This window comes from Ovis aries, chromosome 6, assembly GCF_016772045.2.
Source record: "Ovis aries strain OAR_USU_Benz2616 breed Rambouillet chromosome 6, ARS-UI_Ramb_v3.0, whole genome shotgun sequence".
NCBI classification, from domain to species: Eukaryota; Metazoa; Chordata; class Mammalia; order Artiodactyla; family Bovidae; genus Ovis; species Ovis aries.
In genome coordinates, this window is record NC_056059.1 from 8,844,739 (window position 1) to 8,856,182 (window position 11,444).

Sequence of the window (11,444 nt, forward strand, 5' to 3'; positions counted from 1 at the left end):
CCATCCGCCACTGCAGGAGACATAAGAGATGTGGTTTCTATCCCTGGGTTGGGAAGATCCCCTGGAGAAGGGCATGGCAAACCACTCCAGTATTTTTGCCTGGAGAATCCCATGGATAGAGGAAACTGGGGGGCTATAAGTCCATGAGGTCACACAGAGTCAGACATGACTGAAGTGACTTAGCGTGCAGGCAAGCATGTAAAGAAACAGCAAGTGTGTAATGCCATTTTAAAAGAGTATACCACTGGTTATCAAGCTTGGCTTCTAATTGGAATCTCCAACAGAGTTAAAAAAAAAAAAAAATACTGATGTCTGAATTCCACCAGAGAGATTCTGATTAACTTGGTATAGAGTGTGGCCTTTACAGCAGGCTGTTTAAAATCTCCTTAGGTGATTCTAAGTGGTGCAAAGTTTGAGAATCATTAGTTTAGACAGGATATGCTATGACTAGAGACAAAAGAATGGGGATCACAGAGGTCTGTTTTAAACTAGGGGACAGTCCCTGCAGGAGCTGAGGGGTCAATGAACTCCTGTAGAAAGGGTAGCATTTAGATTTTCTATGAATTTTAATAAGCTACCTCTCACAGTATGATTTAACAAATTTCAACCTTTAAATAGATTAAGCTAAGAAAGTAGAAATTTGTGTTGCCATAATTTTTATCAGCCTCTTAAAATATTAATGAAAATCATAGATTTTATGTAAAAAATAAGACTTAATGATTGTGTTTCACATGAGGAAAAGGACCTGAATAATTTTTGTTTTTCAGAATAAACTTTGACATTAAGACCCACAGCCTGGGACTTACATAACTCCTGGCATCTCTTCTCACCATGGATAGCTCTAATTTCACAAGATTCTCCCTGATTAAACAGCAAGCCTGCTTGCACCGCAGCCCAGACCTACTTCAGACTGTTTTCTTGCTCTTTTCTCCACACAGCTAGTGGCCTTCAATGTTAACTGCCATATGGGTTAAAGCAGTATTCCCAAGCATGGAAAATGTTGCTTTAAGAATTCAGAAAAGCATACCAGGCATACCAAGCATACCACAACTTCCATATCAGCTCTGGGAGGGGAAAGATGGATTGCTTCATCCTTTGCTTTGGAAGGGCTATCTTAGCATGTCCCTGACCATAGGGCCCCTGAAAGTTATATATCTATCTTTGTACCCCTTTCGGAGTCCGCTTGTTTTATCAAGGCCTCCAAGACACTAGTCACTTCTTGCAGACTCAGTCTGGTTATTATACGGAACACTATGCCATTCTGCGGGATGTCCTGTTGCTTTGGACTTTTTCAGATTCTACTATAACATGTGACAAGATAGTTTTAAAAAGATGAAAGAGTTAACATCAGTGTAGAGTGTGAATTAAAACTCCTGTCCATCCCACATGAATGTAATTTGTTAATAAGCATGGCTGCTTGTCTGCCTCTAGAGGATTTGAGACAATACCTATCATTAGGTGGCTGTAATGACATCAGTGACAAGTCTACTGCCATGTCCCTGCTGTCAGGGCAAGCACTTTGAATCATCTGCAGTGAAGGAGGGAAGGATGATCAGCCCTTCTGTGTTTTGTGCTGTTAGATCCAAAATGAGGTGAGGGATGGGGGGATAGCTAAGCCCCTTAATCAGACACCGATGTTGGAGAATAAAACAACAAAAATATTATTTCAGTTTCTGGTGTGCCCTTGCTTGCTAGAGCCTGGGAGAAATGGTCATTTAGAAAGTTGTCTAATAGAGGAAAACACTCAGCTTTCCTCCTTGTATCAGTTCCTTCTGCTCATCCAAGATTCTCCTGCCGTGTACCTTCTATGCTCAGGCACATTGCTGGATTCTGAGAATTTAGAAGCAACAGCTCAGCCTCTTCTTTAGGGAGCTGTCAGTCGGTCTGTGGCTTAGAGAGTTGGGAACTTGTGACCCTGAGGACTCATGCTGAGAAACCACCAAAAGTCAAGGAGAAAGGCAATCTCTCCTAATTCACTGTCAGGTCAAGCGGCAGTCATTTTAAGTTTACGTAGTGAGTAATGGGTCTCTTCCCACTCACCGTGCTGGGAGTGGGGGGTGTAAGATCCTGGATTTGCGCCCTAACTTTGGGGCACTTTGAACTGATGCCCTCTTGACACTGCTTCACGGACTCTCAGCAGATGGAGGCGCCCCTAGCCCCGCGGCTCCCGCCTCCTCCCCTTCCCAGGGCGGGCCGGTGCCTGCGGGCCCGGATCCCCGAGGCGCCAGGCAGCAGTGGCCGCGGGCACAGGGCGCAGGACGGGACGGACCGCCCGCGCGTCGTCCCCGCCCGGATCCCGGCCCCGCGTGGCCCCCAAGCGCCGCCCGGACGGCTAGGCGATCGCGGGGAGCCGCGGAGGCCGAGGACCCTGGACGGAAGATCCCGCGGACGCCCGCAGCCCGACGGAATCTCCAGGGGCCGAGCGGTCCTCGCCCGGACACCCGCCCCCGGACACTTGGATCGCGGACTCCAGAGGCGGCGCGCACAGTCAGAACAAGTTTCTTGCGCTTTGAAAAGTAGCTCTGAAACGTACTCATTTTATTTAACCAGCTTTTCGTCTCCGGTTTTAAATAAATTGACTTAAGCAACAAAACAAGAGTTTTTGGTGACTATAGAGTTTTAAGCATAATCCGGAAAGTTTGTGCTTCCTGCGGTTATTTACATGTGCCTGTTTATTAACCTGTTGATATTTTGCTAGTCAGATGGTTGACATGAGAAGAGGTTTTTTTTTTTTTTTTTTTCTCAAAGGCACATCACAACTTGGCTACTGCTTTGGGAAGTGCTATTATTTTCCACTTCTGTCTTTCTATAGTTGTACCCAGTGGATCCTTTGGAAATGTGACACGTTCCGGAACTTTAGCAGGTTGACAGCCTTTTGATGGCTAATATGATGAGGTTTCAAATAACAGGAATGTGCCTGCCAGGGCTGGTGCAGGTTACTACAGTGAAGCCTTTATCCTAAGCTGATGGGAGTTGATATTGCAATGCATATCCTGTTTCTTAAAACTTTATTCAAGCTCTTTCATCTTTATTCCGATTAAGTGTAATTGTTTATATGCGTCATACACTAATAATGCTGCTGCTGCTGCTGTTGCTAAATCACGTCAGTCGTGTCCGACTCTGTGTGACCCTATAGACGGCAGCCCACCAGGCTCCCCCGTCCCTGGGATTCTCCAGGCAAGAACACTGGAGTGGGTTGCCATTTCCTTCTCCAAGGCATGAAAGTGAAAAGTGAAAGTGAAGTCATGTCCGACTCAGTGATCCCGACTGCAGCCTACCAGGCTCCTCCGTCCATGGGAGTTTCCAAGCAAGAGTACTGGAGTGGGTCGCCAGTGTCTTCTCCGACACTAATAATGACTTAATCTTAAATGCAGGAACTTTTAAAAGAGAAAAAAATCAACTCTGTTTTCTCTTAAAGTTAGTCAAAATCATTCAGGATTCAGATGGCATCTAATTTTTTTCTATTAGATGCAATAAAAACTTTTAAGTAGGTTTTTTGGAAAAAAAGAAATTTGCTGCTTTGATTTTTAAAGCCTGTTCTTTTATAAGAGGATCTTTTCCTTAAAACTGTGTAAGATTGCAATCAATTGGTAATTAATTTTTCCTTGAGTGGTTGAGTAGACAATATGAAAAGTTTTCATTTCTTCCTAGTATTTGAGAAATGAATTTATTTATTTATAGCTGCACTAAGTCTTCGTTGCTGCAGTGGACTTTCTCTTGTTGCCATGAACAGCCTGTGGCACAGGGGCTTAGGGGCTCTGCTGCATGTGGAATCTTCTGGACATGGATTGAATCCATGTGTCACACACTGGCAGGTGGATTCTTAACCACTGGACCACAAGGCAATTCCTCATTTCTTCCTAGTTTCTAAATACAAATCAATACAAAATAAACACAGATAAATATAAATATAAACATGCTGCTGCTGTTGTTGCTAAGTCGCTTCAGTCGTGTCCGATTCTGTGTGACCCCATAGACGGCAGCGCACCAGGCTCTCCCATCCCTGGGATTCTCAAGGCAAGAACACTGGAGTGGGTTGCCATTTCCTTCTCCAATGCATGAAAGTGAAAAGTGAAGGTGAAGTTGCTCAGTCTTGTCCAGCTCTTAGCGACCGAATGGACTGTTAGCCCACCAGGCTCCTCCATCCATGGGATTTTCCAGGCAAGAGTACTGGAGTGTGGTGCCATTGCCTTCTCCGAAATATAAACTTAAATGCTAATAAACACAAAGTAGGTTGCACTAGGGGCTTCCCGGGTGGTGCAGTGCTAAGGAATCCACCTGCCAATGCAGGAAACGTGGGTTTGATCCCTGGGTCCAGATGATCCCCCGGAGAAAGAAATGGCAACCCACTCCAGTATTCTTTGCCAGGAGAATCCCATGGACAGAGGAGCCTGGCCGGCTACAGTAAATACGGTAACTAACAGTCTGAGAAACTAGACTGAGCGACTGAGCATGCATGCAGGGTTTATTGAAATGGGAAATCATATTCTATTTAATGTATCTAGTCTAGACAATGTCTCAGAGTGCATTTTTCCTACCCTCTGTCTTAAAAGGTTCTAGAAGTGGGAGTTTTCTTTGTTGTACTGCAGACAAACTTGCTTCCTACTTGCCTACCATAGCAGAGTTAATTAACTTGATGCAATTTCACACATTTTTTTCTCCAAGAAAACCATATTCTCTACTGGATTCTAATATTAATTATTTTCAGCAATTTTATGTAAAAATAAACTTTTTTAATGTATAGTTAATTTTGTGAAAGATAGATATTTGTCAAGAACTAATTAATAGATTTTAATTATTGGAAAGCACCTGATGTTATTTAGTTCCTAAGAAACATATTCCAGATGGTATTCTTTTTGCTTTCACATTGTTTATTCAATCAACTTGAGGATGATTTTGCTTTACTTGTGATATTTTTTTTTTTCCACAAGGTATAGTTTCAGGCATTGGAGGAACCAAAATAGATTACACTGAGAAATATGTGCATCCCCTTGCTGATTTTGCAAAGCTAGCAATCAACACTTTGCAAAACTTTGCAGAATATACTTTGTGCTATATGAATTGGGTTTTATTTCTGTGTATGTGATTTGGCTGTGCTTCCAGAAAATAATTAATAACTAGGTTTTTTAAACAGCTTTTAAAAAAGCTAAATTTTCTTGTTGTTCAAGTCTTGAGGATGGAGAAGAAAAAGTATATGCATTATATAATAAGTCAGTAAATATATATGTATGTATGTATGTATGTATATGTATATATATATATATTTCTAGAAACTCCAGAATGGGAAATTTAGATACTCAAGTGAGATTGCATGAAGGGTGCATTATACATCTGAATAAGCCTGACATATGGTGGTTCTGGTAGTCAGTATCACCCACAGTGTTGATATTACCACTGAAGTTTTAAATGAATGTGATTGATGGAAAAGCATCCATTCGTTGAAAGCAGTTTGACTTAAAAATACCCTAGTGGCTGAACTCCTATTTGTGGATTTTAGTGATGACTCTGTTCACTTACATATCAGAAGTTCACTGGCTGCCGTCATACAAAACTCAGTTATGTCATGCCCTGACATATTGTTTTTGTCATTTATTATTTAAGAGCCTAGAGAGGTGGAGGTGACTTCTTATAAAAGCTTTCCACAGTACACAGATAATCACACAGGTAATCAACTATGGCTGAAATACATGCTACAGAGGAAAAGTAACACTTGATTGGAGGGTATGTACAGTAGCAGGGAAAACATGGATCTGGGTAATCAGGGAAGATTTTCTGAGACAGAAACATTTTAAACTTAAAGTCAGAGGATTGAGAAGATAAAGCCAAAAAAAGTGGTGTAGGACATGCTAGACAAAGGAGCTGGCTGTGATAGCATCCTGAGGCAGAAGAGATGGACTCACTAGAAGAACTGAAAAAGGACCTCCTTGCCAGGAACTTACAAAGGGTACATCACATAATCATAATCATTTTGAGATATGAGTTGAGGGCGGAGCAAAATGCCCTGTAAGACAGGGTAAGGAATTCAAGTAAGCAAGTACAATATGATAATTGTGGGGAAAATACAAAGGAAATATGAAAAGACTTTGAGTTATGGGTCTTACGAGTTTTGAAGGTCAGAGGTTTCACAGGGGAATTGCGTGGAGGAGTGTAGTTTTTCACACATACCTGCTCTCCTAATGAGGTTGCATCAGTGAAGGGCTCATGGTTGGCCAAGACCTACCTGCTACAGTGCCATCGTCTTTGGAAGAAGTGACAGCAACTGATAAATCTACAGTGAAGTTTTCAGAGCTAAAGGGACAGCAGAAATGAGAAGTAGCTATTGCAGGACCAGGTCTCAATAGGCACACAATTTTCAGGCAGTCTACATCAAAGAATAAACTGGGCCACAGCAGGGTGCAGTTGAATAAAGTAATTATATAAAGTTTGATTTTAGGTGAATCTTTAATGTGTTTATTTAAATTCATTGCACCAAACCTTCCTTTCAGTTTTACTAGTAAGTGTTTAACTACCTACTATTAAGAAAACAAACAAGCAAATAAACAAGCAAACAAAAAAACAAAAATAAAAACCCAGTCTGAAACATTCACCAAGCTCTATAGTGTAAATATTCCCACCTTGGTATTCCAGTCTACCAATCAGTAGTCACTGAATGTGAATTTCGGAAGTGATGGGAATTATTTCTATCAACATTATATTCATAACAATTTTTCTTGACCTTCAGTTTACCATTGCGTTATCTTTGCTGACAGAAATAGATGTGGAATGCTAATTAAAAAGCATATACATGATTCCGTGTTTTTGCATCTTCTAAAAGGAAGAATACCCTCAGTGGTTTCCTAGTATCATTCACGTATGTTGAGAGAAAATGCATTTCTTCATAATCACAGATAATCTACCAGTGACTTGCCTTTCACTTCTGACATTAAGATATGAACTGAAATGATGGTATCTAAAATGTGAAGTGTTGCAATACATTTTATATTCAGTGAAAAGACACTTCACATAGACATTTAAAAAGCTACAGTGGTAATATAAGCATAGACAGATGTGTGATATATCCTGCAATTATAACCTATGATTTTACTGTAACAAGTTATATAATATTAAATGTGCAATACTGTTAAGTATTATTCATATGAAGAACTTCAATTTCAATTAGATATTCATTTACCTTGGGTTATTTATATTTCCTTAAATTACACATAGTCAGGTATATATAGAGCTGTGACATAGCAGTGTCCCTCACATACATTCTATCCATTCCCCACATTTTCTGTTTTGGTATCTAAATTCTATCCTCCTTCCAGATTCTCTCTAAGTCTTCTCTCTTTCTGGAACATCGTACTAACTGCTCTGGTTACAGTGATCAATTTCTTCTCTTACCCCATGACAGTTGTTTTTCTCTTCCATCATTGCCTTTGCTTTGTGACTGAAAATGCTTTATAGAATTAAATGGCTGCATGCACACATACATGCACACACATACATATGTATATACATATTCATAGATAAATCCTTGTACATTACGTACATATGTATATACACATGTATATATGTGTCTATGTCCATGTAAACATGTGTTAAGTGCATTAAATATATACAATAAATATTCAGTAAGTCAACTGAAATATATAATTTAAAAGTAAATAATATAATTATGTTCATTGAGATATTGAGACATTATCTATTGCTCTATAACAAACAATTCAAAACCTTAGTGACATAGGCAAGACCATTTCAATATCTCTTATGGTTTCTGTTGATTAACTGAGGTCCACTGAGTACTTCTCTTCCGGGTCTCACTGAGTCTCATGTAGCTGCAGTCAGATGGGCCTGCGACTGGGTCCAGGGGTCTGCTGAGCTGCTTCTTCTCTGTCATCTTCAGAGAGTCTCCTCCCCACAGGAGGTCTCTGAGTGTTTTCTCCAGTAGGACAGCTAAATGCTTACATGGAACATGACAGGTGCCCACCCTTCTTAAGGTTTAGCCAGCACATGCAGTGTCACTTCCTCCACCTCCTATAGTTTAAGCAGATATCAGGCCAGCTTTAATTACATTACTCCTTGACTAGGGAAATGGCAAAGAAATGTGTGAGCATCTTTAATTTACCACCGTAATCTTCACTGACAATTCTATAAGTGAAACTCAGCAGAATTTGGGGGCCAAAGGTTTCCTGGAAATGATTTCATCACATCCCACCCATTTACAAATGAAGGTACAGAATAAAGACATGAGGAGGCAGAGATGGGTCGACAATCCTGATTTAAAGTCGATACAGTATACTAACACATATATATGGAATTTAGAAAGATGGCAATGACAACCCTGTATGCAAGACAGCAAAAAAGACACAGATGTGTACAACGGACTTTTGGACTCAGAGGGAGAGGGAGAGGGTGGGATAATTTGGGAGAATGGCATTCTAACATGTATACTATCATGTAAGAATCGAATCGCCAGTCTATGTCCAACGCAGGATACAGCATGCTTGGGGCTGGTGCACGGGGATGACCCAGAGAGATGTTATGGGGAAGGAGGTGGGAGGGTGGTTCATGTTTGGGAACGCATGTACACCCGTGGTGGATTCATGTCAATGTATGGCAAAATCAAAACAGTATTGTAAAGTAAAATAAAGTAAAAATAAAAATTTTTTAAAAATAAATAAATAAATAAAGTCGTTATACTTTACAGTGCATTTTAGAAAGTGCCTGGCAAATAGTAAGTATGTCCATTTGGGTCCTTAGATAAGCAGAAATCAAAATGGGATTAAATTGTTCATGAAATAGGGGAAAAACCAATAAGTGAAAATTGGGCAAGGGAGATGAGAAGAATGAAGAGACCCATCCAACCACTATGCAGGTCTGACCCAGGGTAAAGGAGAGAGGGAAAAAGGAGACCGTTTGTTGGAAGAAGCATTGGTGCCATGCTAAGAAAAGGTCAACAAAGCTATGAGGAATCCTCAGTTGCCCTTAAACCAAAATCATCATCAGAAGACCCACAAGTCTCCCAAGAATGTCCCACCTTACTGTCTCTGCCTTGTGTAGTTACTGGCTGGGGGCAGCCTGTGGGGAATACGGCCCCCAAGCAAACAAGGTTTTACCTCGCAGAGCTTAGCTGCTGGGGCTGTCAGGTCATTTTGCTTCATGTAATTGAAGATAGGAGATCTACTTCCATGGCTAACACAGTAGATGGTCTATAAACACTTGATGACATAGAGATTCACTATTGAATACATGCAAGATTCTAATATTTTTTCCTTTAATAAGGATCAAATTACTTACTTGTTATAAACTTCCCTTAGTTTTTAAAAGTCACTAAAACTTGAAAGGGATTTCAGAGTATATTATAGACAATGATTCTACCAATATATATTTAATTAATGATACATACCAACCTTGTGTTCAGTATCCAGAGTTTATTTTGTCCCAGGAAATGTTTAATTTCTCACAATCACAAAGAATATCTTCATGCAAAAGAACATAAAGGTATGTATTCACATTTCTAAAACAATAAATTAGATTCTAGAACACTATTTGCAAACTGACCACAAGTTTATTGCTCTAATGAATTCAAATGTAAATGTACTGAATGAAAAAATATATTGTATATTAACTTTTTGGGAAAAAAAAGATTATTTTTTTAAGTGAGGGCACTTAGTGAAATATTTCTAAACTTTCTGGACTGTTCTGGTGTACATAATTAGGTATAAATAGCTTAGCTAAGCATTACATGATGCCTACCTAGATAATAAAATGGAGATATATTGTACAGATACATCTCTGTATTAGTTACAGAATTTGGCACTCTGCTTGTTGAGATGAAGGAAACTCCTTGTAGGTCAATTCTAAGTCTTCTAAGTAGTGGAGATTGAGACACTCAACAAGGGGCAGGTCTCCACTCTGTTCAGTTTTTATGTTTCGACAGTCATCCCAAACATGTTCTCCTTCTACCTCCTTCAATGTCTATGTCCAGACGAAGAAGGAAAGCATTTTCCTACTCACCAAAAGCATTATACCATTCTGATAGTCTGCCACTTCTGAAGGTTAAGGACTAAGTATTAAAGACTGAATCTCTATAAGCACATTCTACTGTTAGAATAACTTCCCTGGTGGCTCAGCGGTAAAGAACTTGCCTGCCATGCAGGAGATGTGCGTTTGATGCCGCAGTCAGGAAGATCCCCTGGAGAAGAAAATGACAACCCACTCCAGTACTCTGGCCTGGGAAATCCCATGGACAGGAGCCTGCTGCTGCTGTTGCTGCTGCTACTACTACTAAATCACTTCAGTCATGTCCGACTCTGTGCGACCCCATAGATGAAAGCCCACCAAGCTCCCCTGTCCCTGGGACAGGAGCCTAGAGGTCTACAATCCATGGGGTTGCAAAGAGTCGGACATGACTTAGTGACTAAATAGCAACTGTTCCTAATACACTTTACCTGAGTCCTGGCCATACTTTACCTGAGTCCAGGCCACTTTACCTGAGTCCTGGAATGGTAATAATCAGTCAGTTCAGTTCTGTCACTAACTTGGGTCAGACTCTTTGCGACCCCATGAAACACAGCACTCAAGGCCTTCCTGTCCATCACCAAGTACTGGAGTCCACCCAAACCCATGTCCATTGAGTCGGTGATGTCATCCAACTATCTCATTCTCTGTCATCCCCTTCTCTTCCTGCCTTCAATCTTTCCCAGCATTCGGGTCTTTTCAAATGAGTCGGCTCTTTGCATCAAGTGGCCAAAGTAATGGAGTTTCAGCTTCAACATCAGTCCTTCCAATGTATATTTAGGACTGATCTCGTTTAGGATGCACTGGTTGGATCTCCTTGCAGTTCAAGGGACTCTCAAGAGTCTTCTCCAACACCACAGTTCAAAAGCATCAATTCTTCAGTGCTCAGCTTTCTTTATAGTCCATTTCTCACATCCATACATGACTACTGGAAAAAGCATAGCCTTGACTAGATGGATATTTTTTGGCAAAGTAACATCTCTACTTATTAATATGCTGTCTAGGTTAGTCATAACTTTTCTTCCAAAGAGTCAGTGTCTATTAATTTCATGTCTGCAGTCATAATCTGCAGTGACTTTGGAGCCCCCCAAAATAACATCTGCCACTGTTTCTCCATCTATTTGTCATGAAGTGTTGGGACTGGATGCCATGAACTTAGTTTTCTGAATGTTGAGTTCTAAGCCAACTTTTTCACTGTCCTCTTTCACTTTTATCAAGAGGCTTTTTAGTTCTTCTTCACTTTCTGCCATACGAGTTGTGTCATCTGCATATCTGAGGTTATTGATATTTCTCCCAGCAATCTTGATTCCAGCTTGTGCTTCTTCCAGCCTAGCATTTCTCATGATGTACCCTGCATAAAAGTTAAGTAAGCAGGGTGACAATATACAGCCTTGACATACTCCTTTTCCTATTTGGAACCAGTCTGTTGTTCCATGTCCAGT